Here is a 13571-nt window from a genome sequence, read left to right on the forward strand (position 1 = left end):
AATACAGACTTTGCTGCATTAATCATAGACGAACTGACCTATAAATGAACATGCATCCCAGAAACTGTGTGAATGATTGATTGTGTCTTGTGTACTATTATGTACTGTGGTATGCATTTTATTATACAACCAACCAACGGTCAATGTAACCTTACCTGTATCATGTCTCCTATCTAATGAATCCTCATTTAATGACTCACACTTTGATGTACATCACCTTCTCTTAGAATGCAGTGTGGGTTTGTTATATCTATCTGAGCATTAATGAACAGAAAAGAGGTAAGGCAGATGTCTAACCACACTTGAGATAGCGTCATAAATCCTCCCCACAGAGGAAATTCCCCTGAGAAATTCCCCCTTTCTGATTGGTTGAGCCAGCCCTGCAAGGTATGCCTTTTGTCAAGCTTTAAAAGGCCTCTTCGCTAGCCCTTCGCTCTCTTCTCTTCTGGCCTCAACTGCAGTTTCTGCTGATACTGGATACTTTGATACTTTAACTTTTCATAGTTAAATAGACCTTTTCCATAATTCCAGTTCCATATCACTCACCATTTTACCTATGCATGTATGTATAGTATGAATGTATGTGTAACGGGGCGAACAAGACGAGAGACACGCGGATCCATATGCAAGGCTTTATTCCAAAACATGGTCATAATACAGGCAGGGTCAATAAACAGCAAACAGGTATGGCAGAGGCATGACATAGAGTAATCCTTAGGGCAAACGTGGGTAGACAATCGGCGAACAATATCCAACAGGGGCAAGGCAAAGAGAGATAATCCAGGTAAACAGCAATAATCCAGACGAGGTGCAAACAGAGTCCAGAGGGCTAGGATAAGGTGAATCCAGGAAACACGGGCAAGAATCAGAACACAGGAAAACACAAAGGACAAGGCAAGACTAAGGCCCTGTCCCAAATGGCACACTCCGGACTTGTGGACTTCCTCAGAGTCCACACTTTGGTGACGTCATGTAGTGCAGACCTATAGGGCCCAATTGGCGCGAGTCCACGAGGGTGCATTGAGAGGTATTTTTGGGACAGACTTGATCAGCACGCCGGAAATAACGGGCTGTTTTTTTTTTTTTTTTTTTTTTTTTTGCATTACAATGAAAATACAAAACAATGAACATGTGGGGATACAGAGAAAATGAAAGTAAATAATAACAGTAAATAAAATATTTTTACAATTTATATAAAACTTGTTCTATAATACAGGATATTTTCGAAGCTCTTTTATTGGAGGGGATTTTTTGAAGTGAAGAATAACTGTAAATCATAAGCAAAAAATTTGCAACTAGGTTTGAATTTAAGGTATCTTGCTTTGTGAATATGATATTTACCCATCGTACAGAAAAAGTTTAATATATCATCTAGCTTTTTATTTTCAGAGAAATCAGTGAAAAATAACCTTACTGACAGAAATACAGGCCTGGTTGTTGTTGGACAGGAGAAATCACATTTTTTTGCGCTCCAACGTCTTATCTCCATGTCAACTACACAGCCTAATTTTACAGTTCTATATTTTGATATTGTGCATATCACTTGGGCATTAGACAATAGATACACCATGCTTATTTAAATGATGTATACAGTTGTACATAATAATACATAATGTTCCATTTGAACTAAGATTGCAATTTTAAAACATAATGAAAATGTGCATGAGTTTCAGATGAATTTACAGGTTTCAATATTCATACTATGTTTACATATGACTCAGTAAAGCCCTGCCATTATTTATTTAATGAATCATAATGCGATCGTATTATTAAACGCGCTATTATTATGTTTGAGACATCAACCACTGGTCGATTACCATAATTTTTGTATAAACTGTAGGTAACCACTGATAAAATGTACATTTAGGTCATAAAAACCGTAATATTTTCTTCTCAGCCATGTCAACAATTATCCGCTAGTGAAATCTCCTCCCATCTGTTGTCTGATTGGCCTTTCGCAAGGATTCCTGGGTAGTTAAAGTGCGTGAAGCCTGCTTCTATGCGGGCTTCGCGGAAGACCGCTTCAAGGGCACAAAGGGGGCGCTGCTGAGCACACTTCAGAGCGGTAAAATGCTGAATGGGACAGCCTACGGACTCGTAGACTCAGCGAGCACGCGCAATTCAAGTCCACGAGACCGAAAGTCCGCATGAAGTGCGCCATTTGGGACAGGGCCCAAGATCACTGGAAGGGCTCTGTAGAGAAGCTAACACTAGGGGAGTGCTAAACACAATTCAATACTCAGCAACAGGGAGAGAAAGTCCAAGGCTTATAAAGCGTGTGAGATAGTGTGTGATAGTTCTCAGGTGTGAGCGTGATTAGTGGAATCAGCTGTGTGTGTCCTCAATGCAATTAATGATGGGGATTGTAGTGAAGTGCAAGAGTCCATGCTGTGAGTGGGCGACCTCTGGTGGTGACCAACTGGAAGTACAGTGACCAGATTTGTACAGATTTGACAGTATGTATGTTTGTTTAGTTTTAGTTATGTTTGTGAGTTAGTAAATAAAACTTGTGCACAATATGTATTTGGTTTCTGATTCTCTGCTTGCAACAAAGGCCATCTTACGATCTTGATCTTGTTACATGCTCTAAGCACTGTACATGCTAAGAAATAATTATTTTTCAGTGGCCATGAAAGATACACTTTTCTTAGAATAAATGAATAATCAAAAGAGTTTGTTGGAACTGATTAATTGATTGTAATATTAATTTATCTACCCTAATTTATCTAATCTAATTAACTGACCCAAATATTAATAATTAATCATAATTGGTAATTATGAGTTATTATTAATATTTCCCCTTTGAGCTAATATTGTTACACATTTATAATGTTATAAATTATTTGTATTTAAAATAAATTCTATTTTCTAGTTAATGTCTATTCATGAAAGAATCCTGGAAAAAAAAAACATTTGTGCGCACGAGACTTTCAAAAGTATAAAAAAATTTGAACTGCTGTGTACACAAGGCAGATACACACAAATTAATTGTGAATTATGTTAAATCACTAGTGTTGAACATGAGAACTTCAGCCCAGCTGACGTTCGGCATGCCTGCAGAGTTCAGCCCTCCCAGTTCTCCAGACACCCTCTGCCCTGTCGCTTATTTCCCATACTTGCACGGCTCCTATCTGGCAGTGGCCGCATCACTAAATGGAGGCAATGTCATGGCCACCTTCGTCAGAATGCTGGACTCATGAAGGAATTTGGTAAATCAACAATTGTTAACCTTTTTGACCAATTGACCCTTTTATATCGTAGACTAATAATTTATTCTTTAAAATAGAGACAACAATAAAATGACTCTTACAAATATAAGTTCTAAAAGAGGGATTTCACAGCAATGCCATAGAAGAACCATTTTTGGTTCCCCAAGGAACATTTCAGTAATCAGTTTTTAAAATAACCATTTTTTTCCTTAGTGTGAAGAACATTTTAATAATCTAAAGAACCTTTTTCCACTATTCATTCAGTTCACATGACATAACTGTAGCTTTGCGCCGCCATCTTTACGACCAACGGTCTCAGTAATGCCCATAGACAGCATAAGTATGCCTGCAATATGTTGTGCAGTTGGCTGCAACAACAGCCGAAAGAGGAACCCTGAACTGGTATTTTATTCTATACCAAAAGAAAAGGATAGAAGTGAGAATCATTTATTTAAAAGACTCGAAGTCTCATGTTGGTTTGTGGTTAATTATATTTCCATTATACTCTCAATGCCCAACATTATACAGACAGATATCGACAGATAATGTTTTTTCTTCATTTTATTTGTTGGATCTGTTTAAATATTAAAGCACTTTATCATGGTAAGTTAGTAAGATTTGGGGTTGTTTTGAATATAACTGTCTGTCTGTTAGTTAATACCAACCTAAATCTAATAAATATTTTTTCTGAAGTTCATAAAGATATTGTCTTCGTCACATGCGCTTTAACGTTAGATGTTATTTTGTGTAAGTGTTGCCTATGGGATCAAATTCCCGCCAAATATATAGCGGTCGCGTATAAAATAATTATAAGCGTGAATCAAAAATTTAAAAACACATGTAAAAATATATTGCACAAACTGAAAAAAAGAATGCAAAATGATCAGAATGGCAAACAACGTGGTCACGGATCAAAATATAATAAGCGTGAATAAAGAAATAACAAGCATGAATAAAAACTTTAAACACATTAAAAGTTATTTTGCACAAAACTTAAACTTATGGTCATGCTTTGTTAAAAAGTATGGTTTTATTACTGTGTACTTTGTGCTTTCTTGCATTTTCTGCTCATATTTTACTCTTTTGTACGCTTGTGATGTTTTTCTCTTCGCTCTTCTTTCTATGTTCTGCGCTTGCTCTTCCAAATGTTGCAGTTCGAGTTTCATGTAAATTAGGGCGGGCTTAAGCGTCACCATTGGTCCACTAGTTCTAGATTGACAGATACTCCTCTAGCCAATCAATCGAAGAGGGGAGTTGACGTCACACCAATGCGACTCGTGGTACAAGCTGTTTATGTTTGTACAATTTCTTCAATTCCATTATAATATACTAAAATGTTATTTTTCTAATACTTTTACATACTGTTCAATTTCTTATTTGTGCTTTGATGTGTGCATTTATTAAATTAATTATTTTCGCTTGGCATACCAGCGTGATTGTGTCACCGCCATAGACTGTAAAAAAAAATAGGTCACCGCACACTTCAGTGGGTGGTGCGCGCCCGTGATGCACTTCATTCTGAGTAAATATAACAACAAAGAAGCACTGCTGCACTCTCTTTTATTTCATTTTTCTTTAATCATTATACTCCTTTTCAGGAGTGCTACACTTACAAGGGAAGACGGCAGTTCAATTTAACTTTACAAAGACTTTCAAGCAGTAAAGCTATCTGAACTCTGGACATAAATAATTAAATTATTTTTTTTTTTAGATACATGAGAATGTTAATGTGCACACTGGTAATTGGTGTTAAACAATATTACTTGGCTCATGATGTCAATATGCTAAGGCTGCTGTAAGTAAAACATCCTACAATTATGAAACACTACAATTCGTTGCAAAAACTAAGTTAAAAACGGCCGTTGTCTGAAGACTTTAGGACTTTGACCTGTCGCCGCTACGCATTGCCTACCTTTTTTTATTAACCTCGCCAAATTTGACAAGATTATTGAAAATGATTGTGTTACAGAGAAGATAGAGAAACTAGTTGAATTTATACAGTGATTTATTACAAACTTACTGTGTTTACTTACATAGCTACATAATTGCATATTACTTTAGAATTAATGTTTTAAATATAGCTTAAAATTTGAATACAGCAACATCTCCATCAGCGATAGGTAACGTTGTTTCTAGAGTGCCGCTGTCCTGCAGAGTATAGCGTCAACTCCGACAACTTAAAAACCTCACCTGTCTTAAATATCCTAAAGACGATGATTAGCTGGTTCAGGTGTGTTTGATTAGGGTTGGAGGAGCTAAACTCTGCACCCAGGACCGACATTACACATCCTTGTTATTGATTAAATATAAAAGTAAAACGGCCAGTAGGTGGTGGCTGCTCGGAGAAGATCGACGCTCGCGGTGCCAGGTCAAGTGCATTAGAGGTGAATGATGGATCATCAGACAGGCATAACTGTAACAGGTCGTTGTTAGGATGACGAATTTAACTATACCATATTGCCAGGTATACGTATACCGGTGGCAGTTTGAGTTGCAGGCACACATGCAGTTTAAAGGTGTCCTGTTGATGGTCGTCTTCCCCTGTATAACAAGTAAGCATCAGTAGCCACGAGTCGCATTGGTGTGACGTCAACTCCCCTCTTCGATTGATTGGCTAGAGGAGTATCTGTCAATCTAGAACTAGTGGACCAATGGTGACGCTTAATCCCGCCCTAATTTACATGAAACTCGAACTGCAACATTTGGAAGAGCAAGCACAGAACATAGAAAGAAGAGCGAAGAGAAAAACATCACAAGCGTACAAAAGAGTAAAATATGAGCAGAAAATGCAAGAAAGCACAAAGTACACAGTAATAAAACCATACTTTTTAACAAAGCATGACCATAAGTTTAAGTTTTGTGCAAAATAACTTTTAATGTGTTTAAAGTTTTTATTCATGCTTGTTATTTCTTTATTCACGTTTATTATATTTTGATCCGTGACCACGTTGTTTGCTATTCTGATCATTTTGCATTCTTTTTTTCAGTTTGTGCAATATATTTTTACATGTGTTTTTAAATTTTTGATTCACGCTTATTATTTTTTTATACGCGACCGCTATATATTTGGCGGGAATTTGATCCCATAGTTGCCCCCTGTTGGGGCGATGGCAGTGCTGACTACGCCACCCCTTGGACAAGACTGGTGAGAGCAAGGGGACTCTATTTTATAAAGAAGCACGCATTATATGCTTGGTTTTGCAAAGTAAAAAAGATACAATCTTTATTTTATCTTAGTCAAAAATGAGTCGATTTAGGTTGTCAATAAATAACACACAAATCCATCATTTAACATAGGGATAAGCCATAGTTGGGTGGGCCACCGGAATATAAGCTTAACCAGGCCTAGGTTTCGATACCACACGTGAGCTAAGGCACACCACTTTAGAGTAGAACGAACACTACAAACTCAGCTTACACACCACGGCAACCATGCTCTTTGAGCTATTACAAAAGATGCACACTTCACAGCATTACACTGCACACATCGTTTCCAAATAGGTGAAATACTCTAAGGAAACCAAGCTATAACACGGTGGGCTAATCTATCCTATGGGCCCAATCCACACCGAGGCTATTAATAGGGAAGGGGGGAAGACAAACACAAAGAAGAAACTGCTAGCCAGTGGCCACAATCAGTTCACTAACACAAATCTCGTATAGCCCACCGGCTAGTGGTAAAAGAAAAAGAATAAATAAATAAATAAATAAATCAATAAACAAACCGGAAAAGTGTCTAAAAAGCAGCACCTGCACATACATACACATTCAAACACATTCAAGAGAACAGCAGCCGACAATCGGATTGGCTGTAGCCTCTATAGAAACAAACATAACAAAAAAGAAACAAGAGACCCAGTTGAGTGCTCTGTGCGCCTAACACCGTGTCCTAACTACACGCGACGCGATAAAATTCCAGCGACAGGCAGTGTGTCTGTCCACACTAGACGCGACGCGACTGTGAGACGCCACTACGTCAATCAAAAATCACAGCCAATCAGAACAGCGTGTGGGCGGAGTCTCGCGGCAAGTGCACAACACTAGAGAGTAAACTTGACGGCACTCGCAAAAAAAAGGATAAGTAGCTACATAATCTAATTCACAAATGTTAAACCATTTAAAAATGCATAGGCTACGGAGTTACTAAAACAATCTTTGTCAAATAATACACTTGTTTGTTCACAGTTTTAACGTCCATGTTTCCATTTGTTTAATTTCAAGATCTGAGGTGAAATATGTCCATTGTTGCTTTTACAGCTACAAAGCTGGAGCACTAAATGATATTCAAAGTCACATTTCACGCTTTTAACATTAAATAAAGCACATAAACAGTACCTGAGATTATCATTGCCGCACATTGTGTTTGTTGTTCCAGCGCGACGTCGCAGAAAAATAGAAACCGTTTCTAAATTAGAAACGTCGCGTGTCGCCGTCGCGCCTGGTTAGGACAAAAACTCTGATTAACATGGAAAAGATACCTTTTATCGCGTGTCGCGGCGTCGCGTCGCGTGTAGTTAGGACACGGTGTTAGATTCATAATCAGTCAGTCTATTTACATATAGCTACTAAACACACGCGCACACACGCCGAACACAAGACCCATAAATTAAATACTGTTAGGTCCTAACCAGACGTGAGCCGGTTGAATTACTGAGAGAAAAAAAAAACCTCTACCATTGGTTCTTTCAGCGAAGACCATGAAGCACATAACTTTGTTACAGGTTTTGCTTTTCACCAAACACATTATAATCAAAGCCATAACATACCTTTTTGCAGTCTAGCGATTGGGTAGACAGTGTTCCGGTGCTTCACGCATTCACCAGGGTCACTGAACGCTGGCGAACATAACAACGGAGCCTCATTACAACTAACGCAATAAACAAGCAGGCATACGCTAAAACAGATAAAATAAAAGTGTACCTCCCCTATGCTTGCTCTAGGTATTTCAAACATGTTTTGGAAACACGCGCACAAACACAAACAGTAGCGCCGTTGGCAATCACTCGGTAACACCTTAGCCCATCAAGAAAACAATAAAACCTCCCTTAGTGCACTGAACCCAAGTAACCATTATAGTCATGCAACAACAGATAGTTTGGACATACGTTGTGCTACAAACAGCACCCCGGAACACTGCTGCACTCCAACGCGTTAGCAGCTAGCTACAGTGAATGGCTACTGGCATGAGGAATCCAGGTGCCTATACACCTGCCTGCTCTTAATTGCCAACCTCTCCCACCCACATTAGATGACGTAGCAATACGGGGAAGAGTGAAAGTGAGCGAGAGGCGGAAAAAGAGGGAGAAGAGAGAGGGAAAAGAGAGCACCTCAAACCCACAGGCTACAATCAACCCCCTCCAAATGAATCGGCGGCCCGACGAAGACACCTCATGCCCGGGAGTCTTCACCCTCTATTCCTGATGGACCATCATTTCTGCCACAAGTCGGCCGGGGTAGATGGTAGAGATTGGAGTGCTGCCCTGCCGTAGACCTCGCTGAACGGCGCACAGCCACAATGTTTTCCTCAGGCACCTCAGCCATATCCTCAATGTCAATTTCTTCCGACGCTGAGGTGCCAGTTGCAGCAGGTACAGCTTGAGGTTCTTGTTCTGCCCCATACCACATGATCACATCTCGGGCATCACCATCGTTCCAGGCAGGAGGATCTTTGGGGGTCTCCTCTTCCCAAGCTGGACCAGGGACACCACCTGGCCCGGGCCTCAATCCGCGGGGATCACAGTGTATACCGCTCCTGCTCCAGAAGGGCAGCGTACAACTCGATAGGCTACTGAGTTCCAGTAGTCCTGGATTTTATTTCTCCCCTGTGGGTGGTTCCGCAGATAGATCAAATCCCCTTTTTGGAAGCCGGCATCGTTCACCTGATCATTATGGTTCTGGTTGCACCTGAGGGCCAGTTCTTCTGATCTCTGTCTGACGTGTTCATGAGTCATCCTGATGCTTTGCTGGTGCTTTTCAACCCATTCTTCTAGGGTGTTAGTGTCTGGAGCAGCCTTCCTGATACCAAGCAAGAAATCAACTGGCAATCTTGGTTGGTGGCCAAACATCAGATAATATGGTGTATGCCCTGTGGTCTGGTGTGGGGTAATATTATAGGCAAAGGTGAGCTGAGGCAGATGGTGTGGCCAGCGACGCTTCTCTGTCTTATGTAGTATGCGCAGCAAGTCATGGAGTGTGCGGTTGAACCGCTCACACTGGGCACTCCCTTGAGGGTGGTACGGAGTGGTGCGGCTCTTTTGTATACCGTACATCTGACACAGTTGCTGGATCAGGAGGCTCTCAAAGTTTCGCCCCCGGTCAGAGTGTATACGAGCTGGGGGACCAAACCTATGGAACCATTGCTGTACCAAGGCCCTGGCCACAGTGGGAGCTCTTTGGTCTTTAGTAGGGACAGCCTACGAGTACTTCATAAATATATCTGTGAGAATCAGAACATTCTCTCATCCATCACTGGCCGGCTCTTGCAGAGTAAAGTCAAGAGCCAGGATTTTCATTTGGTCGAGTGGCTTGCATCGTGCTCCAATACGTACGGACTTCGGGCTGGACGACCTTCCCCAGAACGTATTGCTGGCACTGCTGGTACCACTGCTCAACATCTTTAGTCATACTGGACCAAAAACATTGGCTCCGGAGTAGCTGGAGTGTTCTTTCCGTGCCTTGGTGCCCTTGCTCGTCGTGGACACTCCGTAGGACTTCGGCTTGCAGGCACTGAGGCAGCAGTAGCTGGAGAGTCTCCGGACCTCCCCCTGGTGCATGAATCAGGCGGTACAGAACTCCTTCCTCGTTGACTAGGCGGTCCCAGTGTCGGAGCAGGGCTCTGCTGGACTTGGGTAACGCTTCACACTCTATTGCACCTGGCCTTCGCCCTTCTTGATAGTACTTCCTCAAGGGCCCGATGACTGGGTCAGCTTCCTGAAGCGAACTGAGATCCTGAGGTGTACATCCCGGTAAGGCCATCACCTCCCCGCATTGGCCCTCTATGGCAGGCATCGGACCAAGGCTGGTCACCTTTCTCCCGAAGGTGAAGCGTTCCAGATACTGACGAGAAAGAGCGTCCGCGTACTGATTGCTCTTGCCCGGACGATATCTGAGGGTAAAATTGAATGACGCCAGCTGAGAAGCCCACCGGTGCTCTGTCCCAGCTTTGCCGTGTGCAGATGGCTCAGGGGGTTGTTGTCAGTAAGGATTGTAAAATGGTTCCCCCGCAAATATTCGCGTAACTTTTCCGTAACTGCCCATTTTACTGCAAATAGTTCGAGCTTCATGGAGCTATAGTTCTCCATATTTCTTTCAGCAGCTCTGAGTCCCCGACTGGCAAATGTGACTGGACGTACTTTCCCTTCATGTTCTTGGGAGAGGACTGCACCAAGGCCTCCGTGGCTGGCATCAACCTCCAGGATGAAGGGCTTCTTAAAGTCGGCATAAGCTAGCACTGGAGCCGAGGTGAGTCGCTCCTTCAGCGACAGGAATGCTTGCTCACATCCTTTGTCCTAGGCCAAGGCCAGAGGAACTGGGGGGTCTTTCCCTTCCTTCGAGGTCCACTGAGTCTTCCTACCAGATGGTGGAGTGGGGCTGCCAGCTTTCAAAATCCCTCCACGAAACGCAGATAATAGCTCGCGAAACCGAGGAAAGATCGTAATTCAGCCAGGTGTCCAGGGCGTCTCCACTCCTTAACCACCTCTATCTTGGCAGGATCCGTGGCAACTCCCTCAGCAGAGACCACATGCCCCAAGTAACTGACCTGGTGCTGGAATAAACGGCATTTTGACAGTTTTACTTTTAGTCCCTGTTTTTGCAGACAGGAAAACACCTCCCCCAGTCTTTCCAAATGCTGCTGGACGGTGGTGGAAAAGACGATCACATCGTCCATGTACAGTAGAACGGACTGGTATCTGCAATCGCCAAACATACGCTCCATTAAACGCTGGACCGTTCCAGGCACATTACACAGTCCAAATACCATTCTGTTGAACTCAAACAGGCCAAAAGGCGTACAGAAGGCGGTCTTTGGTTTATCCTGCTCCACCATTGGAACCTGATTGTATCCACTTGCGAGGTCCAAGGTGGAGAACCATTTCGCTCCTGAAAGTGCATCAAACGATTCTTCTATACGGGGAAGGGGGTATGCGTCACGGCGGGTTTTTGCATTTAGCTGCCTGTAATCTACACAGAGGCGCAAACTCCCATCCTTCTTAGTCACCAAGACTATCGGAGAAGAATATGGACTGCTACTTTCTCTGATGACTTTACCATCTAAGAGCTGTCGGATGTGCACCTTTACAGTTTCATACTGGGAGGGTGGAATTCTACGATATGGCTGTCGAACAGGGGAATCTCATGGCTGATTAAGGACGTGCATCCTAGGTCTCCCTCCCCTTGGGAAAAGATGTTGCTATACTGGACAAGGAGGGCCCTGGCCTCAGCAGCTTGTTGCTGGGTCAACCCCGGGAAGTCTGGCGCCATGAACTCCGGGACACTGCAGCACTCAGCTACCTCCTGTGTGGAGACATAAGCTTGACACTGTTCCCTTGAACGGTCGACTGATATAGAGTCAGCTGTTCCTGTTGCAGCTGCCGCCACAACTTGTACAGTGCCAATAGGGCGGCGTGGGGGCAACCATACCTTTGTGTTACCCACATTCACTACAGGTGCATATAGAAAACCCTTTCTAGCTGGCACCAGGGTAGGGGACACCAGTAGGCCTTCGGGTAACTGCTCCTCGTCAAAGTCCAAGGGCTCCAGCAAAAACTCTGCGGACTCAAGCTGTGGGCATGTAACCAGGATCATGGTTAGGGCTCCTGCCTCAAGACAGACTGCCCTTTTCCCATGGACTTTCACTTTGAACGGCTTCGGTGCATTTACAATGGCCTGGATCTGTTCGCAGTGTCTCAATGCACGTCGGGCTGCCGGTGCCGCCGATTTCACAGGGGGGGAGTGAAAGAGCTGTGACCCATGTTGTTTAAAAAGGACCTGATAGCATTCCCCAATTACATCCATTCCCAGTATCCCGGGTGTTACGAGCTTGCGGTCTTTAAGAGTGCTATTCTCTGGGTCTTTAACAATTAAAATTCCCCTCCCCAGAATGCATTGCCCCAGTACCCCCACGTACAACTCTAGGTAACCAATATAGGGGATGTCTAAACCATTAGCGGCCTTAAGCCCAAGCCATCTACAATCTTTCTTTTGTAGATGATGGAAATGCTCTCGAAAGAAACTCTCGGTGATGGTGGTCACCATTGACCCAGTGTCAATCAAGCAGGGAACTGTTACGTCTCCCATAGAAACAGACAATACAGGGCAAGTTTTGACTAACTTATCATATGATTGAGGATACATTGAGCTAGACACATCCCTTCCCAGTGTGTGGCTCTGCACACTGGGAGTTGCTAGTTTCCCGATTGACTAGGGAGTTTGTCTGGGCCCGGTGCTTGGTTAGGGGGGATATCAGGGGGCAAACGTGAAGCTAACCTACTATTGTGGGTGGGGGGAGCTGCCTGGCAGTAGCGGACTATATGGCCTGGTTGATCACACCGTAGACAAATGGGCTGACCATTGGGGGCGCGTTTGTATCGCCCACCCCGGTGTGGTAGAGGGGGCTGTGATCTACCACTATGGTGACTTTTAATTCAGTGAATTCTGATGACTGGGGGGCTGTAACACATTGCGACACAACCTGAGCTTCACTGCCTGCACCTGGAGCACGGTAACTACGGTCTCGGTTGGACTGACCCTCCTGCACCCACCTTATAGCTTCTTTCCGTACGGCTAGAAGAGTCAACCCACTATCTGCTCGTACCAATCTCTTGAGTTCCCTGCGTAACATAGGATCACAGACATTTTCACAGAACTGGTCTCGCAAAACAATATCAGGGTTCCTGGTGGCACCTTCATTTGACTGTTTTACTTTATCCAACATTTCCATTAAAGCATGAGAGAACTCAAACAAAGTTTCATTGTCCTTTTGCTTTCTGTTAAAGAAACGCTGTTGCCAGTACACATATGATTTAGCACACCCATATACTTCCCTTAAGACTTCAATTATCAACTCAGGGTTTTTACATGTGGCTATAGGATGGTACTTAATCTCATTTCGGGCTTCACCCTCTAAGTGATCAAACAGAAACAAGGCCTTGTCAAAATTAGACATATGCGTTGCCCGAATACAACTTTTCGCTTCTTCAATCCATTCTTTGACAGACAAAGACCCTGCAGTTGCAGGGCCAGAAAACTTTGGGCATCACCACTCTCGAGGTATAAAGAGCGCTTGCTCCCGTCGAACAGGCTGGGTACTAGTAGCACTGCTACTAGCATTACCCGCTGTCCCTCCCCCCGAAAGTCTCTCAT

This window comes from Scardinius erythrophthalmus (genome assembly GCF_964197995.2).
Source record: "Scardinius erythrophthalmus genome assembly, chromosome: 5".
NCBI classification, from domain to species: Eukaryota; Metazoa; Chordata; class Actinopteri; order Cypriniformes; family Leuciscidae; genus Scardinius; species Scardinius erythrophthalmus.